The 24,005-nt window shown below is 43.2% G+C and overlaps 1 protein-coding gene across 42 annotated transcripts in view; it reads left to right on the top strand.

Moving 5' to 3' along the window:
* Window positions 1-24,005, top strand: part of ZBTB20 (zinc finger and BTB domain containing 20) — a 723,674-nt gene that overhangs the window by 253,181 nt on the left and 446,488 nt on the right. For 31 of the 42 annotated variants that reach the window (XR_012897274.1, XR_012897273.1, XR_012897271.1 and 28 more), the window contains one exon: window positions 17,262-17,337. The exons of 3 other annotated variants lie outside the window; for them this stretch is intronic. The gene's annotated coding sequence lies outside the window, so the exon portion shown is untranslated. Of the gene's footprint in view, window positions 1-11,729; window positions 11,810-17,261; window positions 17,338-24,005 lie in introns of all 42 variants that reach the window. 8 more of the 42 variants (XM_075906161.1, XM_075906072.1, XM_075906017.1 and 5 more) reach the window with 1 other exon arrangement.

Below are 24,005 nucleotides of genomic sequence, written 5' to 3' on the forward strand. Positions count from 1 at the left end.
ACTGAAAAATGGGATCGAGAGAGCTAGTTTTGACCTTACAGCAGGCCCCGACATGGCAATGATCGTTACAATTATGTGTACATAGCAGTTTCCATGCTAGCCCTCTTTTGTCCCATACGTTCTAAAACTGTCATTATTCAGGCCATAATTTCTCATGATCAGTTTCTGTACAAAAGAAATTATTCTTTGTCGAGTAGTGTCCCCGAGGGTGCTCCACTCGAGGTGCTGGGCTTGTCCCAGCACCGCAAACCAGAGGATTTTTGTTAGCAGTAGCATCCACCAGCTTGCGCCTCTCTGCTGAGCGTGGTCCGGACTTGTCAGTTTCCTTCTAACCATCCACGGTCGTAGATGGAGATAGGACGTGCTCCCTCTCCGATCTGAGGAGAAAGGGAGATTCAGTTTTTAGTGTTTAGTACTTAGTTAGTAGTTTGTTAGTTCAGCGTTCATGTTAGCAATTACTGTTAGTAGTTGTAGTGATTTTATCATGGTTTAAAAAAAAACAAAAAACTGTTTCAGTTCCAGTTCTCTGGTATTTAAAATCAACACTTTATTACAAGATCATCGTGTCAGGATCTTCTGGCTTTAAGAAATGCTCCTAGTGCCGGGAGGCAATGCCTGCATCGGATGGGCATTCCTGGTGTATCAAGTGCCTGGGAGACGGACATATTCCGCTTAATGCGTGCTCTGCATGAAACTGACAGCCAGGGCAAGGTGCGATAGGGAGATGAAGCTACAGATGCTTCTCTTCAACAAAGCCCTCCAAGCGCCCAAAGAAACTGAATTGCCCTCGAGCTCCCTAGGCAGGAATGAAACTCGCCCAGCTACTAAGCAGCCCCAGCGCAGAAGGTCAAGTCCCCCTCCCAGAGTGAGTGTGGGGGATAGACCCGATACCTCTGGCATACGACCAAGGCACCCGACTGAGATGATGGGCAAGAACTGTAGTTTCATTGGCCCCGAGTTCTACCTTGCCAAAATGTCCAGTACCGGCCTCTGCTAAAGGGCCGTGGGCCGACTTGGCACCGGCACCAGCTTTAATGGCCATTCAGATGCCAGCATTGGCCGCACCGGCATCAGCTTCCCTGGTGCCTGTGCAGATGGAAGCAACTCAGCCGGCACCCCCAACAGTGGTGCCGGCTACAGCACCGTTGCTCTCTCCAGTGCCAGAGGCATCGGCACCGGTATGGCGGCCAGAGATGGGCACCAGGCACACCTCTTCACCGGTGCCGCTGCCGGAACAGCTGATGGTGCCAACGGCACCGGCTTACATGGAAGGCAATGGCCGCATTGCTGAAGCTGACTCTGCAGTGGCCAGCCCCCTACACACGGCACCGTCCTCTCCATACATCTCCTCGGTGCCAGCCAGGGCGCAGCAGAAGGCAAAGCGCATTAGAACGCCCTCCCTCACTCCAGATTGGACTGCTTTCTCTCCGGGGCCATTATCACCAGCATGATCCCGCTCTGCCAGCCACCACTGTGCACCATGTCACGTATCTACTAGGGACCGATATTACAGGTCACCTCGTCACTCCCCTTAATGACGGTACTATCGAGATCACTATTCTTGCTCCCAGTCACGTTACACCATGAGATCTGTTTTCTCAAGGTCCTCAAGACCTTCAGCATATTCACATCGCTATGGATCACCACGAAGGTATTCACCAGGATGCTCGCCAAGGTTGTATCATCACACATGATATTATGACCATTATTACTTTGACTGTCCATGCTCATTCAGCAGATGATACCCGCGATCGCGATTTCTGTTTCGCAGCCATACAGCTTCTCCACGTCACCCACCGCCAGAACCTCTCCCTCCTGCAGTTCTGCCAAAACCAGTGGAGGGTATAATCTTGGCCCATAGTCAGGAGGAACAAGGTGACAATCATGTCCCATGCCAGGAACAACAGCATTCAGGCTCCCCTGCCTGTCAGTCATCATCGTCACCTGATGATGCAGTCTTTCTAGAGGAATTGTCGTCGACAGAGGACCACAAACAGTTTCAAAAGCTCTTTAAAAGAGTGGCTCAATCTCAGGATATGCAAACCACTGATGTGCAACAAAAGAAGCACCACTTGCTGAAAAATCTGCAGCCTTCCCCAAAATCTAAGCTAGCACTTCCCTTTGATGAGGCCATCTTGGAGATTGCCAATGACAAGTGGCGGACTCCAGCAGCTTCTCTTCCAACCAATAAGCCAGAAGGGGATGGAGTTCCTGTTTACCCAACCCCAACCCAATTCTCTCGTCATGGATGCTGAGCAAGAGCAGTCGAAGACGACACAAGCCAAAACCACCGTCAGTGACAAAGAGGCTAAGCGTCTGGACATTTCAGGAAAGAAAGTTTATTCTTCCGCCACCTCAACCTTGAGGATGTGTAATTATGCGGCTCTCCTTTCAAATCACGATTTTGATAACTATTCGAAATTGGTTCCTCTTTTAGAACATCTGCTGGACTCTAAACAACAAATTTTAAAGGTGGTCATACAGGAGGGCTACACAGCAGTGCAAACAGCATTGCAAATCGCACTCAACACGGCCGACGCAGTGGCATGAACCGCAGCTACTGCTATAGTCATGCGTTATGCATCTTGATTGCATCAGGCTACTGTCCTGAAAGACCTGCAAGCCAAGGTTGAGGACCTACCCTTTGATCGTCAGCTGCTTTTCGCTCAGTCCACCGATCAGATTTTCCACTCCGGCAAAGACTCTCGCACAACTCTGAGAACACTGGGGATGAGCACGCCTCCATACAAGCAGAAGAGGCATATGCCCTACAACAAACAGAGGCCTTTTTCTTATGCGGCACCCTACACATGACCATACGAGCAGCAGAGACAAAGACAACATCCACAAAAACGTCGGCAACAACCTAACAAAGCACCCGTTCACCAGCAGGATCGGCAGCAAGTTTGACGTGTTGATCGAGGGACCACTCCTTTGACAGAGGCTCTACAAGATGCACGAGGCTTATTTTACCACCGGTTGAGACCTTACCAACACTGTTGGTCTCTTATATCCACCTACCGTTGGGTCCTCGACATAGTCGCTTCAGGATAAGTCATCCCTTTCAACTCAATCCCTCCCCCCTCTCCACCTTCCCCGTCCCTTTTCAGGGACCCCTCTCATGAGATTCTTCTGTAGCAAGAGGTGTCTCGCCTTCTTGCCATAGGAGCAGTGGAGAGGGTTCCAACTCAGTTTCGGGGAAAAGGGTTTTAGTCCTGATAATTCCTCACCCAGAAGAAATCGGGGTTGGAGACCTATCCTGGACCTACGCCGACTCAATCGTCACCTGTGGAAGTGTTTGGATTTCAGTGGTTATCCATTGCACCTCATGACCAGCTGGTGTAGACATTCTGTTATGAAAGATCCACAGGATATGGTGCCTTTTCTAGTACCAATAGAATTGATGGTAATAAGAGTACTGAAAATGATTAATTGACTGATATTATAAATTGTCCATATTTGAATCCCAAAGCTATCATAGGAGATGTGCTATTTTGATTGGGAAATTAAATCAATCTTTGATTGCTATTCAGAAAACATTAAAATAATTGATCAAGGAATATAAATAATCCTGATTAATTTATTACTTCTGAATTCAGGTGTTTAAGAAAAATCAAGCACTTTCAGACTCACACCTGAGTATGCATGACCTACAGCTGAGGAATAGGCTTCAAAAAAGGGAATATGCTCTTTGATAGGGAATGGTTTTCTTTTTATTAATTTTCAAATTTCAGATAAATGCATTTCTAATGAAAGTGGAAGATTTTGAGTACTGATTTGAACCAGACATAGCAAAGACAGGTGCTGATTAAACTTCTATAATTCAACTATGCCAGTAAACCTAAATCCTTCCACGGCAGCTCTGCTTTCCCAATCCTGGAGTTTCATGCAATCCTGCTAAAGCATAGGAGTGACCAAACAGAAGGAAAATAGACTTATTTATGAGATTTGTATTTAAAACATTAATTAAAAGTTAAAACTTGTTCTAATGTCTACCAATGTACCTACCAAGTCTTGGGATTTTCTGGAGCAGAAGCTCACCAGATGTTGCCTGAGTATTGTTCCTTGTGCCAGTTAGCCACCTGAGTAATCAGAGGTGCATCTATGCTGCACACTCCTTTCAGTGACAGATAGAGCACATAGCCCCATAGCTCAGCTATAAGTAACCATGTAGACAGGGAGGCACTGCTTATATAAATAAAGGCATACCTGAACCCTGTGAATATGTACCCTCTCTACATGCCCGAGCAATGACTACCTCCTCTCTACATTGCTATTTTTAAAGATGTTGGAGTCATTCCCCCCACTGCAGAGAGAGGCTTTGGCAGCTCCATGTTGCTGAAGCCTTTTCTCCCAGCACCTGTCAGCATCTTTCACTGATACATGTAGATACACAGCTTAGTGTGTGGATACACCTGCTTCTTACTGCCATGTGTAGCTATACATGATGCATATGCTGCTACAAATGGAGTACCCTAAGACAACTCCACCTTGCCTCAAAACTGTCAGCATTTTACCTGTAGAACTGGTCTTATGGTTAAATCCACCTGCCCTGCGTGGGGAAAAACCTAGACTACAGGGGTTTTTTGAAAAAAGTGGCCTTTTTTTGAAATAACTTCCCCTGCATCTAGACTGCTGCCGCATTCTTTCGAAATTAAATCGAAAGAATGTGGCAGTTTTTTCGACCAGAGAAAAACCTCATTTTACAAGGAATAGTGCTTTTTCGAAAGAGAGCATCCAGACTGCCTGGGTGCTCTCTTTCGAAAAAGCAGCTCTCTTTTTTGAAAATACTGGTTGCTGTCTAGACGATCTCTTTCGAAAGAGGCTTTTTCGAAAGATTCTTTCAAAAAAGCCTCTTTCGAAAGAGGCTTGTAGTCTAGACGTAGCCAGAGTCTGACACAGACTGACCTTGTGCAAATCATTTCCCCTCTCTATGCCTGGGTTTTCCCATCTGCAAATGTAGGTGATAATACTTATGGCATACAGCATGAACGTTTGTATTTGTAAAGTTATTGGACATGTTTGGACGGAAGGTGGTATAAGATACAAAATGATATTCTCACTCCTGCCGTATTTTCTTTATGTTTTGACTCAGTTTCATTGCCAATGTGTAGCTAGTATAACCCCTCAGGATTTGTAAGTTACATATATTGTGTGTTAATTATGGCAATTTCCCCCCAAATTCTTCATGATGGTAATGAAAATGCTATGACATAAATAGGCTGTCATGCAATCTTGCTGAGGCTCCTGTTTCTTGAGCTGGTGGCTCCTAGCCACATGACAGAGATCTTGAGACTTGAATTGCTTTGGGAAGAGGGAGTCCTTTTAACCTACAATAGCGGTTGATTTGTTGTGTCATATTGGACATTAGATTTTCTTGTGTCCTTTCTTACTAAAAGGGTGATTATGGTGTAGGCATCAGTCTACACTGTAGCCTTCTTGCCGAAAAGCTTATTCAAATGAAGCAATGCATGAAATATTGCCGTGCTTCATTTTCATAATTAATTGGCAGCCGCTTTTGCGCAAGAGGCTTTCAAGCAAAAAGGAGCTGTCTTGCGCAAAAGCAGCTGCCAATTAATTATGCAGATGAAGCATGGTGATATTCCACACCATGCTTCATTTGCATAAGCTTTTCCGCAAGAAGGCTGCAGTGTAGCCATAGCCATGGGCTTTAGATGGGAAACTGACACTAGCAAGATACCATAGAACAAGATGTGAGTAGTCATGAGTTCAGCCTTTAGGTTGGAATTAGGCATGTTAAGGCAGCTAAATATATGCTTGGATTTACCTGGGAAAGAGGAGAGCCCCTACAGAATAAAAAAAATTGGTGAAATTCACCGTGGTGAAGAGGGCCAACATAAAGCCTGTGTACCACATAAGTCCCACATAAGCTGTCAAAATAGGGCTTCGGGGTGTATGTGTGCGGGCACACACACATACACTTTTTGCTAACTCTCTGCACAAAGATAAATTTCACATACAGTATTTTTTGTTTCCTCAGTTGAGATTAGTTTTCAGTTGTATGCATCAGAAGGAATTGCTTTTGGCTGCAACTCTCACTGCCTCATTCTCTTCTTTGCCAGAAAGCCACAATGTGAGCTTTGAGATGTTACCAGGGGGAAAAAGGAAAGAACTAGAAATTCAGATCAGGAAACTTTATCTCTTACCTGGCAGCTGCACTACTAGCTAGTTCTTATAGACTCAGTTTATTTTTCTGGATTTCTTTCCTTGTGCTGTGTATATGCCAGTCAAGAAAGGAAAGGATAGTCTTGTACTCAAAGTATATAGCATAAGAAGTCAGGAATTCTAGTTCTAGTTCTTCCATTGATTCTAACTGTGTAAGTCACTTAACCTCTCTGTGCCTCAGTTTCTATGTCTCAAGAATTGGTATATGACATGCAACCTTGATGGGGGTTCTGAGTCTTAATTATTAATGTTTAGAAAGCACTTTGAGATCTTCAGATGGCAATGTGAAGTATTACAGTTATCACTGATATGTGAAACATTTGCTACTTTTTGATCCTGGGTTACTTTAATAAGATTATTTTATGAATTGTTGTATTACACCCATAGATGGATTTCCTTTCCTTTCATTCAATTGTTTCTGCCTAAAATATCATAATTGTTCCTCTGGCAACTGAGTTAAAGTAATACTTGAATTCATTAGAATGAATTGTGGGATCACATTCACATATGCACTTTGTATATGTGCACACAAGAGCATGTGTTGGGGTAAGTGTGTAAATTATATGAATATGAGGGATACAAAAGCATATGCAAATATCTTCTTGTATAATATTAGCACACTGATTGGTGCCTTACCAGAACTGTGTGTAGGCAGTGAAGCATGACGTGAAAAACACCTTTATTCATATACAATCACATTTTACATCAATTCATTTAATGTTTTAAATTTACAAAATATATACCAAAAGATATGAATAAAATAAAGCAAAACACATCTTAGGTGAACAATAAACATGACTCAATAAAGTAGCTTCATCATCGCTCAAAATATTGGTAAGTGCCTAGACAACTGAAAAGTGTCCAGATTACATGTCCATTTATCAAAAGTGTAATCAATACATGGTACAGCCCTACCACATCATACAGCTCTACCCTAGCTTCTCTGTTCTGGTGAGATTTCAAAATGGCTAGTTTTGCCTGATCCAGCAAAATGTTAGCCAGACAGGAAATGAGCCAAATGTGAGCATTGTATCTTACTCTGAAAACAAGCAAGGGCATGGAGCATACTGGTCGCAAACGCTTGAAAGTTGCTGCAAAAACCCAAAAAGATGAATTAAAGAGGGGCAAGATAGGGAACAAATGAAATTCTGTGTCTGAAAACAAACAGAAGAAGCCCTGTGCAGAGACCTCAGAGGTAATATGATACACAAAGCGATTAGTTGATACAATGTAATGGAGGATTCTTTACTACAAATCACCAGGGCACTTGTGAAGAGAAGATTTGTACAACATCCTCCAAGCCAAGGACTCAGAAGAGCAGACAGATAGTGAATGGGACACTGGATTCCCCCCTCCCTCGAAAGAACAATAAGAATGGCCATATTGGGTCAGACCAAAGGTCAATCTAGCCCAGTATCCTGTCTGCTGATAGTGGCCAATGCCAGATGCCCCAGAGGGAGAGAACACAACAGGTAATCGCCACGTGATCCCTCTCCTGTCATCCATTTCCAGACAGAGGCTAGGGACACCATTCCTACCCATCCTGGCTAATAGCCATTGATGGACCTAACCTCCATGAATTTATCTAGCTCTTTTTTCAAACCCTGTTAAAGTCTTAGTCTTCACAACATCCTCTGGCAAGGAGTTCCACAGATTGACTGTGCGCTGTATGAAGAAAAACTTCCTTTTGTTTGTTTTAAACCTGCTACCTATTAATTTCATTTGGTGACTCCTAGTTCTTATATTATAGGAACAGGTAAATAACTTTTCTTTATTTACTTTTTCCACACCAGTCATGATTTTATAGACCTTTGTCATATCCCCCCTTAGTCTCCCCTTTTCTAAACTGAAAAGTCCAAATCTTTTTAATTTCTCTTCATATGGAACCCGTTCCAAACCCCTAATCCTTTTTGTTTTGCCCTTCTCTGAACCTTTTCTAATGCCAATATTTCTTTTATCGAGATGAGTTGACCACATCTGTACGCAGTATTCAAGATGTGGGCATACCATGGTTTTATATAGAATCAATAAGATATTCTCTATTTATTCTTTATCCTTTTTTTAATGATTCCTAAAATTCTATTTGCTTTTTTGACTGCCGCTGCATGGGTGTTTTCAAAGAACTATCTACAATGACTCCAAGATCTCTCTTGAGTAGTTGTAGCTAAATTAGTCCCCAGGGGTATGTCTACACTACAGCGCTAATTCGAACTAACTTAGGGTTAATTCAAACTAAGCTAATTCGAATTAGCGCATCTAGACCTAAAAACTAGTTCGAATTAGCGTTTTGCTAATTCGAACTAGCATGTCCACATTGAGTGGACCCTGAACAGAGGTTAAGGATGGCCGGAAGCAGTGCTGGCAGGGCATCAGAGTAGGACTTAGAGCGTGGAGCTGCTGTCTCAGGCTAGCCGAGGGCTGTGCTTAAAGGGACCCGACCCCCACCCCGGACAGACAGTTCTCAGGGGTGCCCTGCTTGCAAAGCAGTCCTAGTTTGGAGTGCCCTGAGTTCCCACACTCGGAACATCACAGCACTTGGCCATCAGCCCGGCTGCACTTGCCGCAGGCTGCCATCCGGGGGGAGGGGACAATCGGGGGGCTGCAGGAGAACTTCCACTCCGAGCAGCCCGCAGAGCCAGCCCAGTCCTCCCCATCGGGGGCTCGTACCTCATTCCTCCCTCACCTCCTTTCACTTACCCCTCCCTAGCCCCCCTTCCTGATGTACAAAATAAAGGACACGTGTGTTCAAAAATAGAATCTCTCTTTATTGAACAAAACTGGGGGAGACTGGGAAAAGGAGGTGGGAGAGGGGAAGAGAGAGGCTGGGAGAGGGGAGGGCAGCTCAAATGATCAGGGGTTTGGAACAGGTCCCATATGAAGAGAGGCTAAAGAGACTGGGACTTTTCAGCTTAGAGAAGAGGAGACGGAGGGGGGATATGATAGAGGTCTCTAAAAGTATGAGTGGTGTGGAGAGGGTGCATAAAGAAAAGTTCTCCATTAGTTCCCATAATAGAAGGACTAGAGGACACCAAAGGAAAGGAATGGGTAGCAGGCTTCAAACTAATAACAGAAAGTTATTCTTCACAAAGCAAATAGTCAACCTGTGGAACTCCTTGATGCAGGAGGCTGTGAAGGCTAGAACTAGAACAGAGTTTAAAGAGAAGTTAGATCAATTCATGGAGGTTGGGTCCATGGAGTGCTATTAGCCAGGGGGTAGGAGTGGTGTCCCTGCCCAAAGTTTGTGGAAGGCTGGAGAGGGATGGCACGAGACAAATGGCTTGGTCACTGTCTTTGGTCCATCCCCTCCAGAGTACCTAGGGTCGGCTGCTGTCAGCAGAAAGGCTACTGGAGTAGATGGACCTTTGGTCTGACCCAGTATGGCCATTCTAAGCTCAGGGCTCAGGGTCGGGGGGCTCAGTGGACCACCTTGATTTTCATGCAAACCTGCTCCTGGGTGGCCAGGCTGGCAGCTCTCCTGCCCTAGACGGCCACTTTCCTGTGCCTAGTGCGGAGGTCGTGGACGAGGTCCACGATGTCTGCACTAGCTCAGGCGGGTGCCCGCCTCTTGCGGTCCTAGGCAGGCTCCCGAGAGCCGCCAGTCTGGTCCCGGGAAGAGACGGAGGGCTGGGGAGCATTGGGTGGCTGGCTCGAGCCACGCCAGGTGCAGGGTCTGCTGGCTGGGTGCTGGCAGGCTTGCACCTGGCACGGGCACCGTAGCCAGCCCGTGCCCCTTTAAGGGGTCCTGGGCCGGGAGGGGGGCAATAGAGTTTCCCTGGTGGTGCCCAGAGTGGCCACCAGGGAAAACTGGGGAGGGCTAGCCTCCCACTTGTTCGAATTAAGGGGCTACACACCCCTTAATTCGAACTAGTAAGTTCGAACTAGGCTTAGTCCTCGTGGAATGAGGTTTACCTAGTTCGAACTAAGCCCTCCGCTAGTTTGAATTAAGTTCGAACTAGCGGAGCGCTAGTGTAGCGCCTATCAAAGTTAATTCGAACTAACGTCCGTTAGTTCGAATTAACTTTGTAGTGTAGACATACCCCATCATATTGTACAGTTGGAATTCTTTTTTTCCAATGTGCATTCCTTTACATTTATCAGCGTTAAAATTCATTTGCCATTTTGTTGCCCAATCACTTAATTTGGTGAGATCATTTCAAAGCTCTTCACAGTCTGCTTTGGTCTTAACTATCTGGAGCAGTTTAGTATCAACTGCATATTTTGCCACCTCACTGTTTACCCCTTTCTCCAGATCATTTATAAATAGGTTGAATAGGATTGGTCCCAGGACAGACCCTTGGAGGACAGCACTAGTTACCTCTCTCCATTCAGAAAACTTACCATTTATTCCTACCTTTAGTTTCCTGTCTTTTAATCAGTTATCAATCCATGAAAGTACCTTTCCTCTTATCCCGTTAGAATTTACTTTTCTTAAGAGCCTTTGGTGAGGGACCTTGTCAAAGGCTTTCTGGATATCTAAGTCCCTGAAAAAAATCTACAAATACTAAGCAGCTCTTTGAGGGAGTGGTGCCTGGAATTCAGAGAAGACCGTATCAAATTGCACAGAGCATATTCTACTCTGAACAGCAAGTGTTGTTGCCAACTTCCAGCTAGACCAACTGGGAACAAACTAGTGTGTCTGTTTTGTCAACCCAGCCTGAATAAAGACAGAAAACAGGTTCTTGAAGGAGAGAGCTTCTGCGGGAAAAAGTGGGCTAAAAATAGGGAAACTTCCAATAGACATTGTATGGAAACTACAAATTTCACAGCAGATGCCAGGCATTAAAAATCAGGCCTAGCTCTGGGATCCTTGTACATTCTTTTCCTAGAATCACCTCAAAAGATGGTACTTCTCAGTTAAGGTTGGTGAATCTGCTTCAGGTTACCCATATCACGGTTGCAATGAAGGCCAAAGATGTCTCCCTTCCAGGACACTCATAGCTTGATGCAAGGATTGTGTGGCAGCCTGGGTATACTGGTGGCAGAACAGTTGGACCTGCACCTTTTTTGACATCTGTCTCACTCTGGGAAAGAATATCTCTCCCAGAAGTGCAGCAATCACATTGGAGCCATCGCTCAAAAAGATTCCCCTTCCTATTCCTTCAATCACATCCTCTGATTATGAGGGTCTGAGTGTGTCTCTTGCAAAAGGAAAACATGAGCCTATTTTTGTCTGAGAAGTTCAGAGAGTTGTGCCCTTCTGTGTCCATCCTGGTAGTCATTAATATTTAGAGAGCCAAGCATGAGCAATGCCATAGAGACTAGAAGGAGCGAACAAAACAACAGAGGGATACAATACAAAATGGAAAATACTGTAAACAAAACAAGTAATTGGGGTGGGCTCTGTACCTTGAACAATCCCCACAATCTTCCTCACCTTGCTTGACAACTTTTTGAGATGGAAATGTTTCCTACAGTCAACCTGGGTATCTCTTAAGACAAGGGGAGCTGCAGGAATGAAGTGCTGTTAATCAACTCCTCACTTCCTGGTAGGACTATCCAAAAGTCACTAATCTCCTTAATGCTGTATCCCTCTTCCTATCTAGCTGACTTGCTGGGACATCAGGAACCAGTGAGAAGTCAATGAGATTGTCATCACCCTCTCAATCCTACTGGACTCCAACAGGTCAGAAAAATATTAAGCTGCTATTGTAATATTCTCATCTTTTAGGCTATGTCTAGATTGCTGGCTTCTTTTGGAAGAAGCTTTTCCGGAAGAGATCTTCCGAAAAAACTTTTTCGGAAAGAGAGCGCCCACACTGCCAAAGCACATCGAAAAAGCAGTCTGCTTTTTCAAAACATAGCTTCCACACTGAATGGACGCTATCTCACATTTAAGCTGTGATTACTATGGATGGAGTGGCCACCAGGTCACTTGTGCTTTTTCCTCTTTCCTCTTCTTTTGAAAGAACTCCCTCTTCCCTGTCCATACATACCTTTTCTGAAAGTGCTCATATGGAAGAAGATTTCTTCCTTGTAGAAAGAGGTTTACCAATGTCGGAAAAAACCCTCTGTTCTTTCTATATATATTTTTAAAAGAATGCAATTGCAGTGTGGACATAAGTGAAGTTTTTTTCAGAAAAATGGCCATTTTTCTGAAAAAAACCTCTGCAGCATAGACATATCCTCAAAAAGGAGAGTTCTGTGTGATCAGGTACCACATCTGTTTTCCCAAGAGCAGCGCAGCCCCAGGCTGGGATCCAGCATCATCCCTACAAGCATACAGGCCCAGGTTTGAGGACTCACCAAATCTGCAGAGAACAGTATCTCACAGGGAATGCCAATTGGTAGTGCTTACCCAACACTGTTCTTCACAGAGCACACAGCTCTATCCTCATCGACTTCCTGCAAGTCAGGGGCCAGCAAAGTCTTAGCTCTTTTAGAAATAGGCATAAATCCATGTCATTGATCTGTTTTTCACCCCCATCTCTAGAATCTCTCTCTGCTTCCTCTGCAAGGAGGGGCACCCCATACTCCAGGACTAACTTCTGTCCAGGTCACATGAAGGAATCACAAGAGAGAATATGGGGAGTGCTTTTCTCTGGGGAATGGCAAACAATGTACAGCAGTAGTGAGGGAACACAAAATCTGGCAATGCACATTCACGCTCTGTCTCCTGCTGTCCCCTTGGATGTCCCAACACTGCCCCCCACCATCCCAAGGTTCCACATTCTTAGCAGGGGCTCCCAAGCCAACAGGCCAGGATCAGGGTCACCACACAAAACATTTCATGTTTTCAAAGGTAGCAAATACAATAAAATCTGCCCCATCTATGTGGTGCTTTAAAACCTAGTTCAAGGGCTGTCCAGGGTATTTAGAACCCTGGTGCTGTAATGCCCCATATTTGGGTTCTTGCAGGCTCATGGAATCATCCTAATAGCAGGAAATACCTCCCATAACGAGAGAGATGAGACACTGGTGTCTCATTGTGAAGGAATGGGAGACATTGGAAAAATCTACTTTGGAAGCGGGCATAAACAAGGGAAAAACTTGAAGAAAAGCCTCCTTTGTCCAGAGTCCTTCCTGTACCAAACAATAGACAAACTACTCTTGGGCCAAGAAAATCTCTGTAAATTTGCTCATTCAAGAGACAGATTTTATATTAGCACAGCCAGTAACCTTACCTACACTCCACAACACATCCTCCACAGTGCAAGAGACAGCAGCATGCAACAAATATGCTTGTGCATCAAACTGCTAAACCCCTCTGAAGCAGAAAAACCTCCCTCCCCTAGTCCCTGCAAGGAAAAGGGGATGGGGAACCAATAACACCATTAAAGCAAATAACAACAAATAACAAAACCAAATCATACACAACAGAAACATGGCTAGTGCTCACAACACATAACAAACTCAGCCTCTCCCTCAGAAACTCCTGCAATCCTGAGAGAGAATCCATCTCCTTTTACTGTTTTGTGATTATGAGGACTGGAGAGATCCATAAGAATGGCCATTTTAGGTCAGACCAGGGGTCCATCTAGCTCAGAATCCTGTTTTCTGATAGTGGCCATGCCAGATGCTTCAGAGAGAATGAACAGAACAGAGTGTTTATCCCTGTCCTCTAGTCTCAGTTTCTAGTAATTGAAGGTTTAGTGATATCCAGAGTATGGAATTGCATCTCTGACCATCTTGACTAATAGCCATTGATGGGTGACATTTTCTAATTCTTGGGAGGGCGGGGGTTACCTCAGTTTTATTTTTGGTCTTCATAACATCATCTGACAATGTGTTTCACAAGTTGACAGTACACTGGATACAGAAATTCTTCCTTATGTTTGTTTTAAACTGGCTACCTATTAATTTCATTGGGGGACCCCTGGTTCTTGTCCAAGTATACTGTGTCAGCAGGATCACCCTTGTCCACAATCTTCTTGGTCCCCTAAAATAATTGTGGTATATTGGTGATGCATGGTTTCCCTTTAAAAAAGCCATGTTGACTGTTCCCTAACATATTTTGTTCATCTTTGGGTTTGATAATTGTGTTCTTTACTGTAGTATCAACCCAATTTGCCTGGTATCAAAATTAGACTTACTCATCTGTAACTGACAGGATTGCTTTGGTGCTACATCAGGTATCCTCCGGGTAAAGTAGGATGTGAGTTCCAGTTTTCAAAGGATGCCTTTTGCCTCTATCTGCCCGTTACTTTGCTGTTTAACCATGATGGCATTTTTTGGTCTCCTGATTTTTTATTTTTATATTTGAGATATACAGGCAGTCCCCGACTTACGCGGATCTGACTTATGTCGGATCCGCACTTACGAACAGGGCTTTTCTCGCTCTGGAGCTCGCGGGCGGTGGGACCTCCCAGAGCGCACCGGTCCCGCCACCGCGTCCTCCGGGGCGAGAAAAGCTGCTCTGGGTCTCCCGGGGCGAGAAAAGCTGCTCCGGAGTCCCCCCCAGCACAGCAGGGAGACAGGAGCAAAGCCGCAGAGGCGGGGGACCCCGCCGCCTGTGCGGCTTTGCTCCGGGGCAAAGGAGCAAAGCCGCACGGGCAGCGGGGTCCCGCCGCCTGTGCGGCTTTGCTCGGGTCTCCCTGCTGTGCTGGGGGGGACTCCGGAGCAGCTGGGGGGAGACTGGAGCAAAGCCGCAGAGGCGGGGGACCAAAATCTACTAGCTTGGGCTCCCCTAGCCACTGGTGTGTATGGGGAATGTGGAGATTGTCTCTCCTTCTCAGTTGGGGGCCACTTCAGTGAGGGGAGTCCCCCAGCACAGCAGGGAGACAGAGCAGAGGCGGCGGGACCTCTGCGCCTCCACGGCTTTGCTCGGGTCTCCCTGGTCTGCTGGGAGGGGAGGGGGCGCAGCTAGTGCGCCCCCCCCCCCCCCCTCCAGCAGACCAGGCTTTTGTTGCGGGACGCCTGGGGTAGAGCAGCTGGGGTGCTGCTGGGTTGGTCCTGTGGGGACCTACCCGGCAGCGCCCCAGCTGTTCTGTCCCAGGAGTCCAGATTCAGCCGCTGTTGAAACTGATCAGCGGCTGATTCCAGGAAGCCGGGGGCAGAGCAACTCTGCCTAGGGCTTCCTGTAGTCAGCGCTGATCAGTTTCAGCAGCCGCTGAATCTGGAGCCAGTTCCGACTTACATACAGATTCAACTTAAGAACAAACCTATAGTCCCTATCTTGTACGTAACCCGGGGACTGCCTGTACATTTAGTTTTATTCTCTATTTGTGGTGTTTTATATAGTTTCTAGGCACTGGTTAGGTATTTCACTCTTCAGGTTCCCTTTAATTTTCATTTCACTAGCTTCCCCTTTTCTGTGTAGTTGAAGGTATCACCTCCCTATAAGGATATTAAATTACTTTACATTACATTATGGTTGCTATTATTTAGCCATAGAGCTATATTCCCCTCTTGGATCAGATCCTGTGCTCCACTTAGGATTGAATCAGATATTACCTCTCTCTTTGTGTGTTCCAGGACTAAGAAGCAGTTAATGGTGTCTAGAAATCCATACTTTCTATTAGAGCAGGGGTGGGGAACCTAAACCCCGGGGACTGGATGTTGGCCCCTGACTTTTCTGGATCTGGCCCCGGAGGCTTGGGGCTTTTCCCCATCATTGGAGAGCTCATGCTGGCACTCCGGCCCTCCTGCAATGCCCCTGTGGAGCTGGAACACACAAAATCTACTAGCTTGGGCTCCCCTAGGCACTGATGTGTATGGGGAATGTGGAGATTGTCTCTCCTTCTCAGTTGGGGGCCACTTCAGTGAGGATTTGGGGTTTTTTATCTCTCTCTTTTTTTTCTTTTTTTTCTTTTTTTTGCATCTCACTTGTGTGTTGCCCCCAGCTGATTTTTCTGTGGGTCAGTGGTCCCTGACCTAACCAAGGTTCCCCATTACTGTATTAGAAGCAGGCCTAAACTAAAACTCTACATTTGAATAACCCTGGATCTCTGACATGTTCAAAGTATGAATCTGGATTCAGACCCCGAGTTTATAAATTGGGTCTTTGTCTGTATTCTCCTAATGAAGAGGACAGATTTTCTTGTGAATGTATACATTTTAAAAGTTCCACTGCCATATATTCAAAATAAAATAATTTAACCAAGACATGTACTTGTTTGTTTTTATTTCCATTAAAACTTTACATCTTTAAAAATGAGTTTTGTTACTGTGAGCCCCAAACCATCCCGCTTAATGCCAAATAGTAATTTATTAATAATTTTTCACATTTGGATTGCTGGGTTTTTCCTTTTTGGGGAGGGTGGTGTTTTGGTTTTTTGTTTCAGAGGTTTTACTTCTGAAAAAACCCCATTAATTTTAAATGCTCTAATGACATTTAAACTCATGCTTATGATGTAACCCTTGGAGTTTTTAATGTTATTCCAACTGTTATTTGAAAAATAAAAGTTGTTTTTGATTTTGCATCTGTTCAAGTGGTGTGCATGTCGATAGCTATCACTTTGTGATCTAATTTTTGCACAGTAAAAGGGCATTGATGTTACAACATAAAAAACTTCACAACCAAGTCAGCTGTGGTGTATCCTTTAGCAAAAGGATACATAGGTCCCGTACCTTTTACACCTTGTACAACTCATTTCCTCTTTTCAAATTTGCCTGTCTTTCTTTTCCTCTCTGTACAATTGTCTGAAAGTCCTATGTGCTGTAGAATGGATTTTAAAAATATTTTGGCTAGCATTATTCAAAATCATATTTTCTCTTTCAGTTTGTACATTCTGGTCTTAACAGTTTCCTTATTTGGCTGAAATTAACATTTTTTCCACATTCATCGGTATGTGATGTTGTCTTTCTGTCATTTTTAATTGTTATGCCTGATTTTCCTTTTAGAAGGTAGATTGTTGAAATTAAGGGGCAGGAGGTTTCTTTCCATGTTATTCTGAGATCCTTTAATGCAGAGGCATATTTTGCTTTTGTGAATTGCCTTTTTCCCCCCTCTTTCTTCATTACAGACTACTCTGGGAAGAGCTTTTTTTAACCAAAAAAAAAAAAAAAAAAAAAAAAAAAAGCCACGCTTGACTGATAATGCATTGCTTTGGATGGTGAAACATTATGAAAGTTTAATTTTTAATTAAATCTGAAATACCAATTATAACTGAAAGAGATTTTAACCTGTTTCTTTTCAGACTGCCTGAAGTTACATTTTAGATGCTGAAATCACTGCACCTTAAAAACAAAAAGATTAAGCTGCACTGCATTCCTGTAAGTAAAAGCTTTTCCGGTACCTTTTGTCAGTATTTCTCTGAATACAGCACACACAATAAAAGTGTTAGCACAGTAACTGGACATGGATAAAGGTCAGAGTGCCCTTGGATGGGATTTACAAGTTTAAATGACATTTTTTTAAAGGAAGTTGTGCTAGGTCTTTACCAGGTTTTATGTCAAATCCCAAATTGCTAATTCTTTCTGCTGGCTGTTTCGAATTTTATTAGGAATGCTCTGTAGCTTTGTCCCATTTGACATACATTTTCTGTCATCCTGTCACCAAGGATTCCTGCACTTTGGTGCAGAATAATGGGAAGTAGAAGGTTCCTGATGGCATCAGAAATAGAATTCATTCTCCTTTGTGATGTCATTAGACATTTTTGTCCTTTGTTATAAGAATAATTGAAAGAAAGAGAAAGTTTCTGGTGACATCACAATAGTATTCATTTGCCTGAGGACATTGGATGGGATCAGAAATGCATAAATCTTTTGTGAATGGGCATATGTGTGTTCCCTGTTGTGCTAGTAAACAGTCAAAATAACGTTTCTTATGTTTTCGAATGAGAGATGAGGTTGTCTCTAAGAGTCCTATTAGTCCATAAATGCTTGTCAAAGTCTATATCAATCTGCTCTATGCTTATTTAGAAGCTGTTTTGTCAATGTACTCTAAAGAATAATTAGTAGTTGGAGGTTCAGTGCCTGAATCACAGGCAAGTGAATGACCAGACAATGTAAAAGATTCAGATGCTCTAAGTTTAAAAAGAAAAAAGAAACAAAACAAAATCTTAAAGGTGATAGGGGGAAAGGGATTTTAGTTGGGCAATAAAAGATTTGAAATACTAAAAAGCACAATCGATTTATTTTCTCATTTAAGATCAAAATATACATTTCGTAATGAAATCCAGAAGCTTCTTAATTCTTCTCAAGCGGTATCTTTGTTTAATAGCACAATGTGTTACAGTGTGTTAAGTGTTACATAAGGGGTTTTCACCCCCTTTTAACTCTAATGAATATACTTTGGAGACTAGCTGAAGGATACAGCATACTGCGGGTACATAATACCCCTTCCAGGAATGGAATGCCAGGCATGAGTCAGTGAGTCAGTTTGTGCCATTCCGGCACCAATCCACTGTGTTTTTACATTACTGGCAGGGGCATGCCATTGTTTTGTTAAGTACTAGGCATTAACTGCAGGCTGTGGCAAGTGAATTGGGTTTAAAATTTTCTGCTCGTAGTTCTTAACATCCTACCATAAGCAGTACCCTTGGCCACCATGGTCATCACTGTAACTCTGAGCCTATGATCTCAGTTAAAAATATTTATAGAATTAGTGGTACTAATGGTACAACACTTTGTGGGGGGCAGAGAGGATGGGCTGGGGGAAAACATTTTGGAATGCATGAACACTGAATCTAAAAGCCCTTTTGTAAATCCTTCTGTATTATAAAATAATAATCAAGAGAATTTTGCTTGGAATACATTAGACATTTTCTTAGCAAAAGTTAATAGCTCAATAAGTGAATTAGGGTTAGTTCTTTGAACCTTTGGGATACAGATGGTCACTGGGTTCTGCATGGAGCAGGGAGGCAGAGTACTGTGTAGCAGTGTATGGCCCTGGTGATTGTCCGCCAGCTGAGTGGACTATATCACTTGGAAAGTAGATCAAGAAATCAGTTATTAAGGAAAACAATTTTAAAGGTAAATGTGGATCTGACCTGCAGAAATAGAACATAAGTATCTACATTTTACTGATGTGGAAACTGAGGCAGAAAGGTTAAGTGATTTGCTACAGGTCACACAGCGAATCAGTGCTAGAATTGGGAATAGGACAAAGAATCCTGATTCCCCAGCCTTCTTTGTTCAACACAATTCAGTCTTTCCTTTTCCTCTATCAAACATTCCTAGCTAAACTTCTCCTTTATGGCATGCATTATCTTTTTCTCCAGGTTACTTCCATAATTCATTTTTCGGAAGTATTATGCCTGAAAACACCAAAATGCTCCTAGCCTCAGCATACAGCCCCACCTTGGAAATATATTAGGATCTCTGTGCTTTATTATTCTCACGCTGTGATGAGCATGGTGAAGGGACTTTTATAGTTGGATATGCAAATCATAACAATGAAATCTGGATATTACTGTTACATTTGGTGGCCATGTAGGCAGTAACATAAAACAATTATAATGTATAGTGATGTTTTGAAGTTTTGTGTTGTTTCTTACTGAAGTTCATTGTGAACAGTGGCTGCTAATTTCTGAGATCTGGGATGAGACCAATCCCAATATATGGCTTTCCTATAAATAGAGAACTACTTATTTAAAAAAAAATTAAAATTTGGAGACTGGAGAGATGATTCCCAGGCTATTTTTCCCTACATTATCTTACTGTTCAGAATGTGGATCATCTCCTCAGCTGGTGTAAATCATATACTCTGTTGACTTCCATGGAGTTTATGCCCATTTATGCAACTGATGGTCTGCCCAACAGTCACCTGAAAAGTGGGCGTTCTAAAGGAAGTACAGACATGATATTCAGAGGAAATGGCTGGGAGATTGAACCTGCAATGTGCTGACCACTCTGGGCCCAGTCCAGCAATGTGTTTAAATGTATACTTAATGGTGTACATTTATTCACTGAAGTCAAAGAGATTACTCACATACTTAACTTTAAGCACATGATTAACTACTTTGGTGTATCAGGGCTACACCTAAGAGGATCAAGCCCTTTATGAAGAGCAGTCTCTGTTCCAGGTACAGTAGACTTCCGATAATCCAGTCCCTTTGCGACCTAGGTGGTGCCAGATTATAGGATATGATGGAGTATCAGGAGACACTGCATACTCCCAACCCAATTCCCCCTCCCCGCCCCCAACCTTATGCTTGGGTCCCGGAGCTGCCAGTACAGACACGCGTCTCCCTCCAGGCACTGGGGCACGTGCACTGAGTGGTCAGCTTTTCAATCAGCTGGCCGGGATGCCATGCGCAACCCAATCCTCTTTCCCCTGCCCCTGCCCCTCCCCGGAGCCAAACACTTCTCCTCCCTGCTGTAATACGATCCCACTCCCCCACCCCAACCTTATGCTTGGGTCCCAGTACAGCCACACATCTCCTACCAGGCGCTGGGGCACGTGTGCTGAGCAGCCGGCTTTTCAATCAGCTGGCTGTGATGCCGTGAGTAACCCAATACCCCTCCCCTTCCCTTTCCCTGGAGCAAAACACTTCTCCACTCTGCTGTAACCCACTTGAGAGTGGCTGACCTGAGCAGTTCTGGGTTCTGTCAGGAGTGCTTGCCATTTTGATGCCGGACTATCGGGAATGCTGGACAATTGGTTGCTGGATTATTGGAGTTTTACTGTATTTGCTTTCCGTAAGCTTGAGCAGTAACGAAGTCAGATGTTTGCACAGAGGAAAGATGCTGTACATATGAACTAAAATTGTTCAAAACATGCACGGGTGTGAGATAAATTTTTCGAAGCAGTGTCTAGGGATTTAACCATGTTTCCCTTATCTGAGACTTATAAGAATTGCATACAGTAGATACATTTTTAATGTATGTGCTGCCTTGAAAAATTTCAGCTCATATGTGGCCTAGTGGTCTGAGTGCAGGATTAACAGCCAAGTGATCCTGTATTCTTATCCTGATGGAGACATGCATGGCATTGAACAGGTCACTTAACCTCTCTGGAGTTCACTTTTCATGTCCATTTTAAGGCATGGATAATACTGACATACCTATGTGAACACTTTAGTTAGTGCTTGTCAAGCTTTTAGAAGTGTTAATTGTTATTGTTATTATTGTTATTGTTAACAAATACCTTGTGTGCACAAAACACCTGGGATGGAGATATAGGCGCTCACTGGGGTGATCTTTCATAACTGCCTTGTGTCTTTGTTTTCTTCTGTCACTCAAAGGCATCAAGGCTAATTGTAATTTACAAAAGTACTTCCTATGTCACTCTCCTCACTGTTGATTATTTTATTGCAAACATCCTTTCTTTGTTTGTCTGTCTTCATACTTTCCTCCATGCTGAATTAACCTTGCTTACCAAACTTTATCCCCTCCTCTGTTCTGTACAGCAGAGACATTTGCATAGCCTCCAAATTACAAAGAACAAATTCATTTTGTCTATTAATTATGTTTGCTGATGATGTATGAAACAGACATAAGACAGTTTGAATTTTCGTAAGTTCAACTGAGCTTGCAGGCATAAGGAAATGAACTGTTAGAACCCAAACCAAAGTGATATGGATTGCAGGCATCCCAGAATGTCAGGGCTAAGAAGGGCCTCTTCCACTATAGGAGTGCTGGTAAAAGAAGAAAATATTTTGGAGCAATAGTCAACCCTAACGTATCCTTCAGGTTCTCCTTCACAGTGCATTGAGAATCATAGCACTTGGGGGACATGGGCATCTGCTCACCACTCTTGTAACGTACCGTTTTAACCAAAATTGTATGCTTGAGACGTGTTGTTTTCCCTGGCAGTTATTAGTTCCTGGGCTGAGAAGGTACAAGTCTGTTTTGTTGCATCTTCTGACCTGGGGTACAATTTTTGAAAGTGCATAAGTGACTTAGGAATCCAAGTTCCATTTGATTTCAGTTTAGACTCTTAAATGGGATTTAGGGACTTTTGAAAATTTTATCCTTCTGTGGGGTGGTATCCTTCAATTCTGTACTGAAGGGGCAGTGACAACTTCTATACCACATTTCTGAGACAAAGATGGGGACAGTGTTAGTGTAGACATTGAGGTCCAGATTTCTAGATAATGCCATTCTGCACAGTTTCACTGAATTTAGTGAACTAATGCTGATTTACACTACTGGGATATCTGGTCCTTAAACTTCAGATTAAATAAGAAAAATACAAAGTTACTTGTTTCTTCCTTAAAAATCATCTTATTGTAAGTCTTCTGATATGAGACATGGTCATAATTTATAAGGCACAAATACAGAGGATGATCAGAAGAATAAATATGCATCAGGGCTTATGGTAATCCTTTTCTACAAAAAAAGCAATTTCTCAGGAGATTATGCAACTTCATGATTGGCTCTTTGTTGTATTTGAATCTCCAGCTAAACTTCCTGAAAAGAACAATAGTGAGACCATTTTGGGTACAATAATCTTGGAACTCTAGTAACCTAGTAGATATTTCTGTTTGTTTTCAGGTTGGCTTTAATCAGTCATCTGCAAGTCAACTGAAATAGCAGTTAGGACTGAACGTTATTTATATCCATCATCCATTTTTTGTTTTAGATATCTGGCGTTCCTTAAGACTGTACTTAAGTGCAGAAAGTATATTGTAGCATGCAGCTTTTGTTTTAGTGGTGTGTTTGCTACATTAGGTAGAGAGAAGAAAACAGCTCTCTAGTGTACAGTTGCTCTGTTAGGCGTAGGGATATTGGTCGTGATTCACTCACTTTAGAAGGCGTAGGGATTTCAGTGTTGAGTCCCTGAGCAGTATTGTTTTAGTAAGTTATAAAATACTGTAGCATTTCAACACTTAAAAAGGCTACAGTGAAACGAGACAATCTTTCACTCCACTTATCAAAGCATTTGCTGGTCTCACTTCACAGGAGATGAAAGACTAAAGAACATTGAGCAAGGAAAGTTAATCTATAGCCAGAGATGCTATTAGATAAGCAGTTACAAAAAGAAAAATTGACACAGACATGCTGGCATTTGCCAGCCCTTCTATAAATGGATTTCTTCTTCTCAACACATAAAGCCAAATTCAGAAACTAGTCTAGTGTAAATCAGGAGTGAATCCACTGAAAGCAGTATGGTTATTCTGGGTTTACACTGGTGCAAGCATTTGGCAGACTAGGATGGAGATAGTTAAATAAATCCCCATAAATGTCAAAGCCTCAGATATGTGAGATACATGAACACTCAAAGCAGGATCCTCCACTAGTGGTGTAGCGCTTACTCATCCTAGCACTCGATCAGATCCTCTGTTTGTATCTCACCCATCACCAGCACACCTCCTCAGCAATATAATTTCTGGGACAGATTTTTATCTCAGTCGCACCAGTGTAAATCCATCAGTCTCAGTAATTTGCATTACTGGTGTAATGAGAATCAGAATGTTGCCCTCTCCCTTTTTCTAAGAGTCCTTTGGGGAGTTCAGCCATTGACACATCAGCAGCTCTAGTGCCAATACAAACTCTGCCTAGTCTTTTCAGCTCTGACAGGAAATGTTCTCATGGACTGTGTTTTAAAATGCCTGTATTTTCTAGTGACAGAAGTCTGCTTCCAGAATACTTTGTGCTGTATTGATCATCATCCCAGAGCTCCCCATATCTTCCATTTAAATGGAACAACTTCGTCCTAACCTGTTGCTTCTACCCATCACAGAGCCTGCTGGAAATGGCAGCAGGGAAGCACAATTGGAAATGGAAAGCAGTTGTCAGATGGCTATGTGTTGTTAAAGGGCTTTGGAACAGGGTCTGGCTTTGCAAGATGTTTTCAATGTCAGTAATATTGATGGCATCCCTGAATCAGAAATGGCATTAACAAATCTTTTGAACCAATTGGTTTCTCTGGTAGGGTTTTTTTTTTAAAGATGCCTATAAAGTATTGTTAAAAAGTCTCATTCCAGTTCCATATACTGTTCTCATGGAAATGTTGAATAATGAAAGCCTTTTATAAGATGGAAGAAGCTTATCTA

The sequence above is a fragment of the Pelodiscus sinensis genome, chromosome 1 (assembly GCF_049634645.1).
Source record: "Pelodiscus sinensis isolate JC-2024 chromosome 1, ASM4963464v1, whole genome shotgun sequence".
Taxonomy (NCBI): domain Eukaryota; kingdom Metazoa; phylum Chordata; order Testudines; family Trionychidae; genus Pelodiscus; species Pelodiscus sinensis.